The sequence below is a fragment of the Stigmatopora nigra genome, chromosome 17 (assembly GCF_051989575.1).
Source record: "Stigmatopora nigra isolate UIUO_SnigA chromosome 17, RoL_Snig_1.1, whole genome shotgun sequence".
Lineage (NCBI taxonomy): Eukaryota > Metazoa > Chordata > Actinopteri > Syngnathiformes > Syngnathidae > Stigmatopora > Stigmatopora nigra.
This window is the reverse complement of record NC_135524.1, coordinates 7,450,538-7,466,637: the sequence shown is the minus strand read 5'-3', so window position 1 is coordinate 7,466,637 and position 16,100 is coordinate 7,450,538. Positions and strand designations below refer to the sequence as shown.

Sequence of the window (16,100 nt, the reverse complement as noted above, 5' to 3'; positions counted from 1 at the left end):
GTGACACCTAAGCCATCTTAAGAATCAAAGAGTGGCACACCTCTATCTACGCCACTTCCATTGACTTGGCAGGACGAGAAAGCTTCTTAAAAGACAAGGCACAAATGCAAAGCGACAGCCAAATGGAAATTCATAGACATACACTTAAAGAGATTGATTTCAGCGGAAGGAAATTGAAGGCATCAGCTTTAATAAAATAAAATTGCAGAAAAAAAGAGATCAAAAGACGGCACTAATTCGTCCTCGACACATGAACTTCCATTTCATTGTCTATGGACGGATTGAACTATTCAGCTGTGATCCGTCATCTCTTTGTCATTGATGTTTAAGATATGTCGTTTCTGTGGATGACATTGTATAACGCGTGTACTGTACTATATACCTTAACTTTTTAGATGAGCATTATGTGTTTTCGTCACAATTTTAAGACAATGTTTCTCGTATAGAAATCATGTTAAAAAATGGAAAAATGAAACCCTACACAAATCAACTTTATCTAACATCTCGGGTATCTCGGGTTGGTTCGCGGGCCACATTAACGTCAACTCGATTTGATGTGGGCCGGACTATTTTAGATATGATATTTAGATTTTCTTTTTAATAAATGGATTAAAAGAACTGGATCTAAAGCTCTAACTCTTCAATTTTTTTTATAGATCTAAAACAATGTTTATTTGAGATTGTTTTCTTAGTAAAGGAATATCTCTTAGTCATTATGTTCCATATTAAAGTAGAAAACAAAATATTTGTATAGATTTTTAGACTTTACAAAATGAATTTTGAAGTAAAAACACACACTAAGAACAAAACGATTAAAAAATTACAATTATTGATTTAAAAAGGGAAAAATCAAGAAATAAAATATACATCTATAATCTCCATCTTAATTTGATCATAAAACAGAAAGTCGTCTCTCATAATTTACTTTCTCGGGCCACACAAAATGATGTGGCGGTCCGGATTTGGCCCCCAGGCCGCCACTTTGACACCTGTTCCCTACAGTAAAGATTAAAAAAATATGTAGTAATGGATTAAAAGTAGAAATAAAACCAACATAAAATAAACCAAAACAAGTAAAAGAGTCTCAGACCCTGTTCAAAGTAAAGAAATAAAAATAGGTCTTAAAACGAGATTTAAAAATAGACTGTGACGCTAAAACTTGGACTATCCCAAAGTTTTGGTATCGCAGGCCGACTTGAACCATTTTGAGATTTTGAAACTGATGAAAGGATCTTAGCAGCCAGTGTAGGGAGGCTAAATTGCAGCACCAATGTATAGTAAAAGATAATGTCTATTAATATTGCAGAGAAAACAGACATTAAGATACAACGCTTCCATAGAAAATGACACTTCTTTTCCTTAAAGTTAGTGTGGGCCACATACAGCCTGCTCTCACTGTCTGTGCTCTAATGGGGCGTATGCGCGACTCGTGGGATGACTCTTCTTTGAAGGGGAAAAAAAAAAAACCCTCGACACTATCATTAGCCGCCATACTACACTTCACATTTCCAGTGAGCCGCTTTACAGGCAAAACAACAACAACTTTGTGGATAACACGGGTGAATCCTTCCCTCATCTCTGTAAGAAAAACATACTTGGGCCCGCAGCATTTGGCCTGATCAAAGACTTACATGTTCAACAAGCACCTGCCACCACGGTGCCAAATGTGTATGCTGTATTATGTTTGTATTTTGCTTGAGTGCATGTGTTATTATTTTATATATTTATTTTCTATGCTTGTTATATTGACTTGCCAACTGCTCGTTCTCACATTGTTGCCTGGGAACACCATTAGGAGATGGATGAAAGACCGTCGGATTTGCAAAAAAAGAAAGCTGGGGCAACATTTGTGGTTTTTTATAGTGGATAAAAAAAATATAAATTCACTGATAATGTTGTGGTAGATTTGCATGCCTTCAGCGGTTGCACTGAGACTGACAGGTGACCGATTCATAGTGTAGTTTGCCACTCATTTTGATGTATTCTGGCTCCAGCACCCCACCGCCATGAACAATATTACCAGTTAAAAGTATGGATGGTGCCAGATGAGGATTGGTGTATCATCGATGTACATATGACGCTGTTGTTTATGCTCAAATACAGTTTTAATTGTAAAAAAATAGCATAAATAACTTATCTGATGTCAATTATGTTAGCCCACCATGTTCAGGTTGCCAAACTGTCCACCCATCACAGAGTCCAATCCACATAAATTGTTCTACCTAACAGTCATGTTTTAATTCATTCATACATGCAACTTATTTTGAAAAACAACAACAACAACTCTATTACAATACCATTTTTTAAGTACTATGACTCATGTAAAACCAGGGTAAGAAAAGTGCGGCCAGTGGGCTCCACAGGGAACATTCTATTCTTAAGTTTGGGCCACTATTTTGTGCCACCATCAGTGACATTGATTTAGTTTGGTGAACATACTGTTCTCTATAGTTGGGTTCGTTTACTATTCTTTCTTTATGTTGGTAGCTTTGTCTTGCCTCCTTCTAATCAACTGAGTACCCACACCAGTATATCGTTAGCCCTAGTTCTTATTTGCCTTACATAACCAGGTTACAAATTTAATCTCAGAAAAAAACAGCTCGACTCATCTTTGATATAGTTATTGGATTTGCCCATTAAAACTGAACAACCAGTTATGTATTTTAACTAATTTCCTCTTAATCTAAACAAATTAACTTCATGATTATTGCACTCAACAATTACACACTACTACAAAGTGTTCACCTGAATCCCCACGGAACATTAAGATGACGAGAGTAAACATACTAGCCAGTTGTTTAACTATTTCCCGGCTTTGTGTAACAATTTTTATCCTATAAATCACTGTGACAGATGTCCCCATTGAATACGAGTCACACAGCTTAATCCTCACATTAAAAGTGCGGAATATGATCCTTGCCAAGCATTGTTAACTTTGGCAAAACTTGGAAGAAGTCCATACACATTCTAATAGGCCATTAGTTTATTGTCAAATATATATCATACCACCGTACCGCTTGATCCTGCCAAATGGAAGCAGCTGAAGCAGCTTAACATTCTAAAATATAATGCTAAAATAAAGTAAATAATGATGGATGTGACACCTGTAAAAACAAGCCTATTGATGCTTTGAGATTTGAGCCTAATTTGTTCCCTTAACACAAAACACACCGCAAATCATCACCTCAACTCATTGAAATGATTTGGTGTACGAAAATGACTCCCAACTTTCTTTCAATATAATTCAGGTGTAATGTCATCAAATATAACAAGTTTTACCACATATTTTTACTTCAATTCAACAGCTATGACCTTGCCCATGAAATAATTCAGTAAACAAATATTTATCGGCTCATACTTTGTCAAACGGAGAACTTCTTAACTTTGACTTTTGCGTGAGCTTTTGAAATAAATCAGCAAATTTGTTATTGAGTGCGTAGAATGAAAAAATGAACTGTTTTTCTTTTATTTCTAAAGTCACGTGGTGGGCCGCTTAGAAATGCCCGGCTAGCGTGGCAGATCATAATTTCCTATTGCAAATGCAAGTGACAGTTGACAAAACATATTTTTCAGATCAACATTACAGCTGTGGGCGAATACAAAACTGTTTTAAGATCACGTACATCGAATATTTAAAAAAGTAGACAAACAATTAAGACTATGCATTCTCCTATTAGGATTTTCTTTATCATTTTACAATATCCCTACATCTGGCTGACAAAACAATTGGGAATACCCCACCCACTACCCAAAGTCTGCTAGAATAAGCTCCAGCACCCCCACAACATTCGTAAGCAAAAGCAGCTAAGAGAAAAAGGTGCCACCAAAAGCCAGGTTTGAACTCCTACTATCACACTGTAATTGAAAGCGTGTGAATGGTGGCCATATCAAAGCTTTTCTATATTGTTTGTCCTCTGATGGACTTCTGAGGTCAACAATGAGCCAACTTGAAAGGCTTCCGACAGCATATGGAAGAAGAATTGTCTTCAGGAGTGTCTCTGGTAATGCTGTTATTATTCATATGTCTGCACGCCGGCTGCCGCTCGCAATAATTGGAAATGCAAGTGGTGTATGAGAGTGAAGAGGAGCACACAACAAGTGAGCATAAAGGAGGCTAAAAGCATTTCTCCCTCGCTCTCCACTGCGCTTTGTCTTTCCACTTGAGGCCTCAGGGAGATAATGAGGGCCTTGGATTTGCAAACATTACTTCTGGCACATGACAGCTGCCATCAGCTTGTTTCTACGGCCCAAATTTGAATATTTTGCGCGAGCCGATAGCCTCGAAAGAAGGCGGAAAAGGCCATCAAAAGCCGGATGTGGCCAAACAGCATTGGCGACCTGCACTTGGTGAGGAGGCCACTCGACGTTAACATCAAACGCTCCCTACCCAGTGACTAGCCCGCATTAAAAGTGCATCTATTGTCCCTACATTGGCCCCTGGAAAAGCAGAGATGGAGAAAATGGGCCACAGAAGAGGTCCAAGTGATGGAGAGTAATGAGACTGCTCTTGAACCGAGTAAACATCCAAACCGTACTTTGTTCTAATGCCTTCTCTTGGACTTGTGATCCATTTTTTTCTGAAGAAATATTCACAATTGCTGTGTATTATTCTGGTTAAACTCACAGTTGTTTTTATCTAAAAATAAATGGGAAGCCGCCACACATGAGTTGCATTTCCATTCATTTCAATGTGTAAAGATTTAAGATGCAAACCATTGGTCATATTAAACTAGAACTAAAATGATGGGAAACAAAATAGGACGGTGCCATCTAAAGGATCTAGAGGAACACTGCACTACTCATCCACACAGATTTTGCATCCCTTGTTTAGTAGATAAAAAAAGGATGTTTTTGATTTACTGTCTAATGGATAGGCTTTTGTTTTTATCGTCCTTCCAATGTCTCGTGCACCCATGCTGACAGCGGCAGACGGCATCAGCATATTTGTGAGGCCAATAAACGGCTGTTATTAGTTACAAGCGGCATATATTTTCAGACTTATTTTGTCGACTCTGAGGTAAATGTAGCAAATGATAGTAGAAAGATGAAAGAGATGCAATAGATAAGATACATATGGTTCAGTAAAAAATTTGCCGCATTTAGACAAGGCCAAGAATGTACCCGTTGACTATTGGGCCGTTTTTTTTCTATGGGCAGTGTAGACTGCCCAGGGCGCACTTTATTTGGGGCTACCCAATAGCCCTTCCAATGTTGTTTTGTTATTTTTTTAATTATATTACCATTTCCAAGTCAATTTAGATTTTAGAGGCATAGTTTGACTTGTTTTTCATAGAGATTGCAGAAGGGGCATTGCACTTCATTCAGTCTAGAATGAGTCCATAATTTTTTTTCCTACTCAAAAAAAATTCTTCTGATTATGAAAATTGATGTGATGCATAACAGAAGGCCAGAAAAGTCAAGTTTTGGGTTCAATCCAAAAAATCAGAATACAATTTAAGGCAAAGTGTAAGAAGAGTAAAATACATCCCAAACTACAGCACTATATTCAGATTATGTTATTTTAAATATTTTATTTAATTCTATTTCTGTAGTTCAGGGTTTGTACATTTTACATTGTTTTTTATGTTGGCACGTGTGTACTCGTTTACTGGATCAAAATAAGATTTTCTGGCAAAATGATATAAAATGATAACCTATATTTGCGTTTAAATATACTAAATAATACATTATTGTATTTGAGTTAGAGTTAACGGGTGCAAATTTATCCTGAACCACCTTGGGTGGCACCGAATAAGACAAAAAATAAATAAATAAATTGGCGCCGTCAAAAAACAAAACAAAACAATAACAACAAACAAAAAAACATGCAAATGTACCCTTACACAAGCTGCTTGTCACCCATTTCATGCAGTCCGTATACTAACAAGCTAACAGGCACTTGGCAGTGCAATCAAGGTGAATACAAGTTCATAGGGCAGGGTTCACATAAGTAAGCGACCTTGCACAGCCGCCCATATTTACGAGGTGTCATTTTTATGTGCACACCAGGCAACAACAGGTTTAAGAGGGCAAGGGGGACCCTCCCAGGGGCCCCTGGCTGACTGGCACCCCAACTAGAATACTTTTCATAGGCCAAAGTAAGAAGCAGGGTTTCTCTGAGTCACCCCAACCGTCAACTTTCTATTGGGACCACTCACCTACTGAAACACTCACATACAGCCAGATGTTCAAGGCCAAGTAACAACCACTAATCAATATGCAAGGGTATTTTGATATGAGTTAACAGTTGTATGAAAGCGTTTAATTGGAATTTAATGTATTCTCATATGGGCTCACTCACCCTCAATGTACTTTTCAGTTGTGAATTCTTGGGATGGGATTAAATTATTCTGACTTCCATTAGACCACAATTTACTCACCAAAGTTTAAGATTTGGCTTTGTTGGAGCTCCGCATTTTAGTGACTATGAAGGTTTCCTCCATGCATGCCCAACAAGCACCACAACAAATGCACAGCACAGGCTCGCCATGTCCGGCCACACAGACTTGTCAGCTCTACTTGCCGTCAAGGAACAAACTAGCAATTAACTCCTGTGCCCATCCCCACCTGCCTGGAGGCTCTATGACCCCACCCCCCTGCGCCATTGCCCGCCAAACTGCACAACAGTACCCTCGACCATTGCCGACCTCAAAATCTCATTGCCGTGTTTCAGAAGAACATATATACACATATATACACATTTATATATTCATTTCCCCAAATGGTCCTACCCATCCATCAGTCAGACCTCTAAATTTCGGATGAAATCATAAGAATTCGTCATCATGATGGCTCACTTTTCTACATTATACAAATTAAAGAAGGGAGGCATTACCCAATACTTATCAGTACTGCCAACTTTTCTCTTTCCTCTCAGAAAAAAACATTGTGAAATGTTTGTGTTCCCGTCGCCGTCACAGTTTACATGACCATACATAGTTATTTTCGCTAAATATACACATACGCACACATTGTTGATGGAAGACATTCTTTCCCAGTGTCACGCAGACACATTTCCTCCAGTGGTGAGTTAACTTTGGTTGTCTACACGCCATCAGCCTCAATGGCCGCGAGGGGGACTTTTGACCTAAAGTATCGTGAGTAAACCTCTCACTGTGTGAGTCCGGCGATCCTCGCTCCCAAAAGTGACGCCTTGCATTAAATGGGAGAAAGATGACACACCTAACATGGCTGCTGCATCCTCCCGCTCCCACCGCGGATCATCCTCCCTCCGGCTATCGGCGGCGCCTTTCGCCTTCTATGCGGTTCCTCATTACAGGATCAGAGAGTGACTTCCTCTCATGTTGAAATGTGGTGGAAATTCTTCTCACGTCTTGATATCTGTTTAGCACAGAATCAGCATGCGCAGCTGTTTTGTGTTTAGCGGGCGTGTTTCTAATTTGTGTACAGTTTCCATTTATTTTAGGATGCTAGTCCATAAAGGAAAGTTTTCTCGGTTTCAGAGGTGGCTGATTTTTTAGATGAAAACACGAGCACCAAATATGGCGTTAGATTCTTGCCTTATTTCCATAAGCGTATAGTGGAATACTGTGTACGAAAAACGTGTTCAAAGCATACAATGTTTTATTTGTTGAGAGTATGTTTGTGGTAAAACATTACAATTATAACTAACTAACATGTGGTTTTCCCCTGCTTGTGATATGCATTGCTATAAGTGCGTTGCAAGTCTGACACTATTCTTAACCAATAAGGAATCAGAATGCTGGGCAATTTATAATTGGGTGCTTACTGTGAAGTCATATATGTATTTATGAATAGTAAGTAGTTAAATGTGGACACTTGCCATGATATTTCCTATTTTGGGGTTAGTTTGTCATGCTTCAATTTGAATGTGTTTGTAAACCAGAAACCAACTCATGACCTTCCGGGCGACATACTTTTACTTAGGTAGAATGTGATTGGACAGTAAACACTCAATTCAAATTTGCCCAGCATCTTGACATCTGATGGGTTAAGAATAGTGTCAGACTTGTAACGTGGAATGAATTGTTAATGCAACTGAATTGCAAATAACAAAACAAGCACTTTTACATCCTTATTAATTGACATTAAGCTTATAGAATTGTGGCATGAAACTTGAAGCTTTAACCCACATGTGTCAAATTGGATTGCATTTTACATGTAAAAGCTTACATTTATTTCATTCAGGAAAGATTAATTAAGACACAGCAAAGGCAGCACAGGATCAATTTCCTTTCATTGACACTGTGAATGCGAGTCTTTGTGTGCTCTGTGACTAAATGATGACCAGGTCAAGGTGTCTGCCTTCTGCCCCAGATCCTTGAAACATGATCAGGATTACCGGTGTTGTAGTTTCAATGGACAGATGGATTTTAGATACGATTTTGAGTAATGACGAATTTGAGGAAGAATCTAAGGGTAGAATTTATGATAAAGTAGCACCAGGAAACTGGGAAAAAGTGTTAAATCAAATGCCTTTGAAGAGACTTCTAAAAAGGGGGAGTCAAAGTGTATAATAGAAGATTTAAGATACTATATATAATCCTGTTTAAAGTACAGATTCATATCTACTGGTGAATCTCACACATTGCACTTGCTCTGTGTAATGCAATGAGGTCGCAAATGAGGCAATAAAGGTCTTTTAAAAAAGAACAAAAAAAGCACTTAGTCCATTGCTACCATATCCAACAAACCTACATTGTAAAGCAGGCTTTTCAACAATGACAGCTGCTAAGATTAAAAGACATTTTATCTGTGTCTTTGCCTTGATTTCCTGCATTTCAAGGATTATTTCTCAAGATCAAAGCAAGCCCCCGATTCGTTTTTTGAATGCCTTCCAAAGCCAAACTTTGCTGGCAATTATCACTTTGTTTTCATTTTACAAGCGATTCGTTTTTTTGGGCGGGGTTCAAAAACTTGAGCGTGCGGCTGAAAAAGCGCAGAATCAACATTGTAATTAGCCAGCCAAAATGGTCTGAACTTTTTTTGGGGGGGTTCTGTCTGCACTGGTTCAGTAACAGTCACTGTTTTAGCCATAATGGGAGCAAAATGTTCCCCCCCAGATTATTTATTGCCTGTCAGGCATCCCCGCATGATGGGCTCAGCTACACTGTACAGCTTCCTGTGACACGTAGTTACATCAGGCCAAAGCAGTAACTCACTAGAGGTGATTCGCCAAAGCAGAAACCTTGTGCGTGAAAAATGAGGTGCAGTCTGGCACGAAGCTCGCATTGCGGCAGCGTAAGATCACGAGAAGATAATCTGCAGGCCCAACTTGTCTGTTTTACTTTGAAAGGTCTTATTTAGAACAGAGCGGTGTCACGGAAATGTCGGTTTCGGCCCTCCATCATTCGCCATCTGCGAAGTGAATAAAGGTGGCGTTTTATCACATTTGGAGACCTTAGCTGACAGTGCAACAATGGAATCCAGATAGGCCTCAACCTCTGGGGAAACCGTATAGAGCACAGTCATCATGGAGCCCTAAGAAAAAATGGATTGCTGTAAACTACAATGCCTAAAGATGTTTTTTTTAAAGTATTTTTGTGGTAGACACGAGGGCAATGTCGTGGGTTAAGCTTGACCAAATTTAGCACTAGTTTCTTGATAAAAAATGACAAAAATAAAGTAGTATAGTATACCGTTAGTATCATTAGTCAAGTTCAATACAAGTATGAGCTCCTGTAGTTAGGGGTGACCCAGAAACTAGAACCCTCCGACTAATCATGACTACAAACATGTCTCATGTCAATATCAACTGGTTGCTAAGAATTCCTGTGACAATCAGAAAGAGAAAACCATGAGGGCTCCTATGAATATATGCAAATTCAGGCACGAAAATGTGTGGGACTTCCACAGAGACATGCAGGTGAAATGTAAGGAACGTCACACCATGACTATTCCGTCAGGCACTTGTGCATAAAAGATGATTAATTTTATGATGACTGATAAAGAAATTGAAATTTTCTAAGGTTTTTAAACTGACTTTTTTCTGCACAAAGCTACTGTAAAAAAAGAAAAACATATTTTATCTGTTCACAAAAATGGAAAGTATGGCCAAACAACATGATCCTCATTGACAACAGTGCTTTAGTTGCACTTTCTGGCATGGGGCATTGTGTCAAATTTGTGCAGCTGAGCCACGGCATCAAAAAATAAATAGAATTCTGCGTCAAACCTACAATTACATTGTCATAGACGCTTTTACAGGTAGTGGACTTTTTAGGATGGATAAGTATACTCGAGAATACCTACAACGTCGTGAATGCAGCCAATCTTGTGGTAGTTACAAGTGGTGTAATCTAGCCTTGAGACTTGCCTAAACCACAAATTACTGAGACCAAGTCAAGCTCAAGGGTGTCAAAAAAAGACTGAAATCAAAGCAGGACAAATATCATTACTCTATACTAATATACCAAATTAATTCAAAAGCAAATATACACATGAATTCTTCAAACTTGAATGCCAAAACATATCAAAACCCTATTCGAAAACAATGCTTCCTTAAGTCTTGTCTCGACTCTTTTAGCAAGAGAGCAAAAGCTTTCACTTGACGAATCTTCTCTCCGTCACCTCGCCACTTCAAAAATCACCTCCGGTAATCACTTAAACGGTCAGAGGGCATCTTCTAGAGGCACCACAAGATCCCCAAACTCTTCGCGCTCAAGACGTGCTTAAAATGAGAAGCAGGAAGTGTGATACAATAGACGAGACCTTTGATCCGTGACAAGGGTGAAGACTTCCTTCGGGGTGCAAACTATTAACGTGAAAGTGACTCTGCCCATGGCACATTTGTTACAGGGAATAATGGACCTAAAATTAGCACACAATAGCAGGCAGACGGGCGACACTCGTACTCAACCATACGCAGGAAGGGAGCGGGAGGTAATTGTGTTAGGAAGAGTGATTTGTGGAGGGCTGGAAAGCCTCTGAAGAGCATCAGACCTGGTCTGAATATGGAGGACAGAGGCGTCAGGATGGCGTGATGGGAGAGTGCTCGAAATTTGCCTCCAAGCTAGGTTTTTTTAAAATTATTTTTCTATGGTCGCATAGCACTATACATTGATTGATATTATTTAAAATATTTTTACACTATTTTCTATATTCTGACAATAATTTACCGACATTTGTCAGTGTAAACTCATGTCAGAAAATTAAACAGCAGCATTTATGGTAGGTGGTCAAAAGAAAGAAGAAAATACAGCTCCTGTAGGGCAAGGGTGTTTAAAAGTGGGTTCTCCAAGGGTTTCATTCAGTCAAAAATCGGGTAAAACTGGATTACTTGAAGCCAGCCTTCCTAGTTGAAATAGATTTGATGTCTATGGGAGTGAATGAGTTAAGTTAAGGACTGCTATCAGCAACAAAATAATCTGGGGGTACAGGCCTATTAGTCCTATATATAATCTTTTTTTGCCATTAAACTGATTGACAGCAATAATACATATATTTAGATTTGCACCCCTGAAACAAACTTTGCAGAAGAATAAGACATTGTTCATTGACTGTAAAAAAATCTTTTTTTGGTCAATTTATTGATTGATATTCATATAGGTGTCCTACAATAATTGGAAGTATTGGTAATAGTACTGTTTAAATGACTAACACTATCTTGTGTAAAATCTGTGGAATACAACATATTTATGATATTTAAATTTTTTTCTCTGAGCCAAATAAAAATATAGCTAGCCTGTATAGTTGGAAAGTTTTAATAAAGAATGTGTTGATGTTTAGGTAAAAATTCTACAGATTGTGCTCAATGCATTACAAACTAAGTCGATTAAAGACCCCTAAATCTAAACCAACTGTGTTAGACTATAAACAAACATATTGCTGTTCAAAGAATCAGTTTTGACAGGGAATTGGTGATTTACACTGTTTGTGAATTTCCTGTTTTGATGGAAAACATCTTCTATTTGGGTTTTGTGTGTTAGATTAAGGAAGGGAGTGCAAATGTCATTTTTTTTTTCTAAAATAGCCCCCCACCTACTTAATATTGTTTCTTAAAATGTGTTTATTGTTGTAATGTGCATGATCTTAAAGAGCTGGCTATTGAGAACACTCTGTGTGACCCTCCCTAATAGTGACAACAATAAGATATTGTATTTTAAAGAGCACTTGTGTTACACAATAGCTTCTGTTGAGTGTCGTAAAACACACACGTCAGCCCGATCAAAACAATAGTAAGTCTCCATTGGCGGTTTAGTTTATTGTCAACACTAAAGAGAGTGTTTTTTTGTATTATTTTTTAAGTACCCAAACACCCCTAATGACATAAGGTGACACTTATCAGGCAGGATTTGGAATGTGCAGACATGGACAGGGATTCAGCAAGAAATTGTATTACCATTTACTTTGTGCTAAAGTCTACAAAATTACTGCCAGGTCCGTGTGAAACTCATTGAATACCAAGGACAATGTGGTGGTAGTTCAGTGTAGTACTGACAAAAATAAAATAAATCTTGGATTTGAATGTTACCGTATAATAATTTACAATACTCTTCAAAAATGCTTTTTTGATTTGTTTGGAAATGATGAAAAGGTATTGTTTAAATGCACAGGTATATCTATTGTTGAATCTGACAAATGCACCAGCATTTAGACCACCGGTGTCAAAGTGGCGGGTCGGGGGCCAGATATGGCCTGTCGCATCATTTTGTGCGGCCCGGGAAAGTAAATCACAAGTGCCGACTTTCTGTTTTAGAATCAAATTCAAATGATTATATAAATGTATATTATATTTCCTGATTTTCCCCTTATTAAATAACAAATGCAATTTTTTTAGCCAATTTTTTAAATGTTTTTCATTCAAAAAGCATTTTGTAAAATCTAAATATTTAAAAATATTTAATCTTTTCCACTTTAATATTGAACTGAATTATATTTCCTGATTTTCCCCTTATTAAATAAAAAAATGCAATTTTTTTAGCCAATTTTTAAAATGTTTTTCATTCAAAAAGCATTTTGTAAAATCTAAATATTTAAAAATATTTAATCTTTTCCACTTTAATATTGAACTGAATTAAAACAAATGATCACAAGACGTTTTCCCTTACTCATAAAAAAATATATTATATATTGTTTTAGATCTTTAAAAAAAACTGAATATTTAGGGTTTTGGCAGAGTTATTTTAGTACGATTTTTTCAAAAAATCCACATATATAAAAAATGGTCCGGCCCACTTGAAATCAAGTTGACATTAAATGCGTCATGCGAACCAACCCAAGTTTGACACCCTTGATTCAGACTGTATTTAAGATATTATATTCAATATTATTTTCCCAAACAGCAGGAGTACAGGGGGCCCGTGGACCGTAGTTTTGACACCACTGATGTAAACACTGGGTGTCCTTGCGCTCATTAGGTGATTGCAGAGGCTGCCTGTTCTCCATAAATCAGAGCCCAGGTTATCAAGGCCTCTGATCTTAACCGTAGCGGGCGCCCAGCTGTCTACAGCCGTACGGACTGGGAACAGCAGGATGGGAGCACTTCAATTCACCCACCTCCTGCACCATTCTCACTTTGCAAATAAAAAAAGTTTGATATTCTCGTAAGCTGCCTTATACACATGCTAAGCGTTCCTCAAAGCCAGTTAAAATTCGGCTGCCGTGACCCCTTACGGCGTGCGTTTAAACATCCCGCTTTTTTTTGCTCATCGGGTCAGCCTTTGGGTATGTTATGTGCCAGATCGGTGCGACCTCGAGCCCGTGTAAAATTTGTTGGCGTGGCGCTGGTGTAAAAAGAAAAAAAAGGTTTTAATCGCAGTCGTGAGAAAAAGAGGGTTCAGACCCAGCCAAAGATGAAAAAGTCTGGAGAATTAAAAACGGCTGTGTCAGTTTGACTCGAGCCCCCCTCTCATACCACCATAAAGGTTACTACATGCCAGGTTCAAGCACAGTATCACCCCTCGCGCACATTCCCTCCCTTCTAATGTAAAACACACTTGAGTTGCATGTTCGCCTGCCTACTAAATGTTACAGCACCGACATCCCGTCCTCACAGGCTACTCCATTTTTTTTGTATTTATTTAGTTTTGTGACGTGTAAGCTTCCTCTGGACTGCACTGATTATTTCCTGCTGCATAACAATGTCCTTCAAAACAATACTAAAGATGACGATAAAGGTCACCGCTAATGATGCTAAAATAGATTTTGATAACAATCAAGACATTATATTATCTGCATTCTTGACATGCTATTTAAATGAAAACTATGTAATTGTAGGCTTATTATTTTTGACAAAATCTATCCAAAACTTTGAAGGAATATTAAGGTAATTAATTCAAATCAGTGCCTCGAAATCACATTTTGAAATGTTTATACATTTTTTAAATTGTCTGTGAAGCATTTTCAAGATTTGTTGTTCTTTTTTTGAGTTATGAATATATTTATATATATAATTCTAATTTGCACGCTGAATGCAAATTGATGGGATTGCGGAATAATTGCAAAACATTTAAAAAGATTTATTTTAATCTTCTCAAACATGGTAGACATATTCTGACACCTGTGGCAACTTCCAAAAATATTGTCTAAGAAAAATAGTTCTTAGAAATGTGTGTTTATGTGTCAATTCAGACAAATATATTTAAATTCACCCTAATTGTGGCTTTGTTTTTTGACCTTAACTGTATCTGAATAATTAGGAATATTACAGAATAAGTCTCATTGCTGAGAAATTCTGAAAATTAATATATTCTATGTTAAATAGTATGTACTATAGTATGGATTTAAAAAAAAAACAAATGTTGAATTCATACCATATATCCCATTAGAGTTAATGATTAAGTAGAATCTTACATAGTGGTCAATGACAACAAATGCTAGTTACCTGAAGTTTAAAGCACATGTATATATGTGCATTTTTGAATGATCTTTATAGAGTAAACAATTATTGGAATTAAATGACATATATTTTATGTTATTTAATATATGTATCTTTTAAAAACTATCTGATGTTGACATGTACCAAGCGAAACGTGTGTTTTGTTCACAAGGAGTTCCAATGTTTCTATTAATGCTGTATTAGTGCCAATGAAATTTCCAGCTTTCATTGCATTCCTAATGTAAGACGCTTGAAAGGGTTGTTCCAAATGAGTGGCGAGAGAGAATCAGGTGGAACGTGGAAGTGTTAGTGGTCCGGGAAGAGTGATGGACTGGCCTTAGAGATTAGAATCTTTTTAAGAGCGGCATTTTTTTGGACCTGAAAGCCTCCCTTGATGGCTCAGGTTTCTGGGTGAGAGGTGCTGAATGAAACTTCATCTAAATGAAGCCCATGAGACTTTGTTATGCAGGAACAGGTGGATGGGAAAAGTGACGACTCACAATGATGGAGGCGCTGCATTGTATGTGGGGTTTGAAAGTCTTATAAAGGAATCAGTTGTTCTTACTCGTTTATAATCTGAATGGAATTTTTTTCATATCTGCTTTGGCAGGTATCGGAAGTCAGTTTTAAGTAATTTTACCATGTGTCTAAGTGTGGTAAAGCTGTATTGCACTTTAATGAGAGGTGTTAAATTTAAGCCGTTGGAACAGGGGTGTCTAAATGTTTTATTCTTTTTCAGGTGATTTGTTAAAAGAAAGCATCAGAATTGGGTTAAGAAGATCAGGTTTTGAAATCATTATTATTCTATTACTTCATTGGATGACAATGATGGAGATAGACGTCTACTCCATTTTGGCTGGAAGACTGGCAGCAAAATCCCAACCAAACACATTGGATATTTTTTTAGATGCAGATTGTATGCAGCCATACAAGTAGACAATATACTTAAAGAAATATAAGTATTGTTTCCTACATTTAGTGCAAAACCTGAAGAATGTAGGCTGACTTGCGCTTCCTTTGTGGGGTAAATCCAATGGTATTCTCATCATTTGATCCCTACTACTGATACTACTACTACTACTACCACCATCATCACCACCACCACCACTACTACTACTACTACTACTACTACTACTACTACTACTACTACTGTATCTTATAAACTGGTGCACCATATATATGAAACAAATTTTAAGAATTGAAGGTGCACCTTATACTCCAGTACACTTTATAATGTGGAAAATAAAGTACATAGCAAATGGCAAATCCTTGATGTTTTCCCGTATTATTGCCAAACCGA

At 37.6% G+C, this 16,100-nt stretch overlaps 1 long non-coding RNA gene across 1 annotated transcript in view; it reads right to left on the bottom strand.

Annotated features, from left to right (window-relative positions):
* Window positions 1–9,250: 9,250 nt before the first annotated feature.
* Window positions 9,251–16,100, bottom strand: part of LOC144211117 (uncharacterized) — an 87,815-nt gene continuing 80,965 nt past the window's right edge. The window contains exon 5 of the long non-coding RNA XR_013329527.1: window positions 9,251–9,339. This is a non-coding gene — a long non-coding RNA (uncharacterized LOC144211117). The remainder of the gene's footprint in view (window positions 9,340–16,100) is intronic.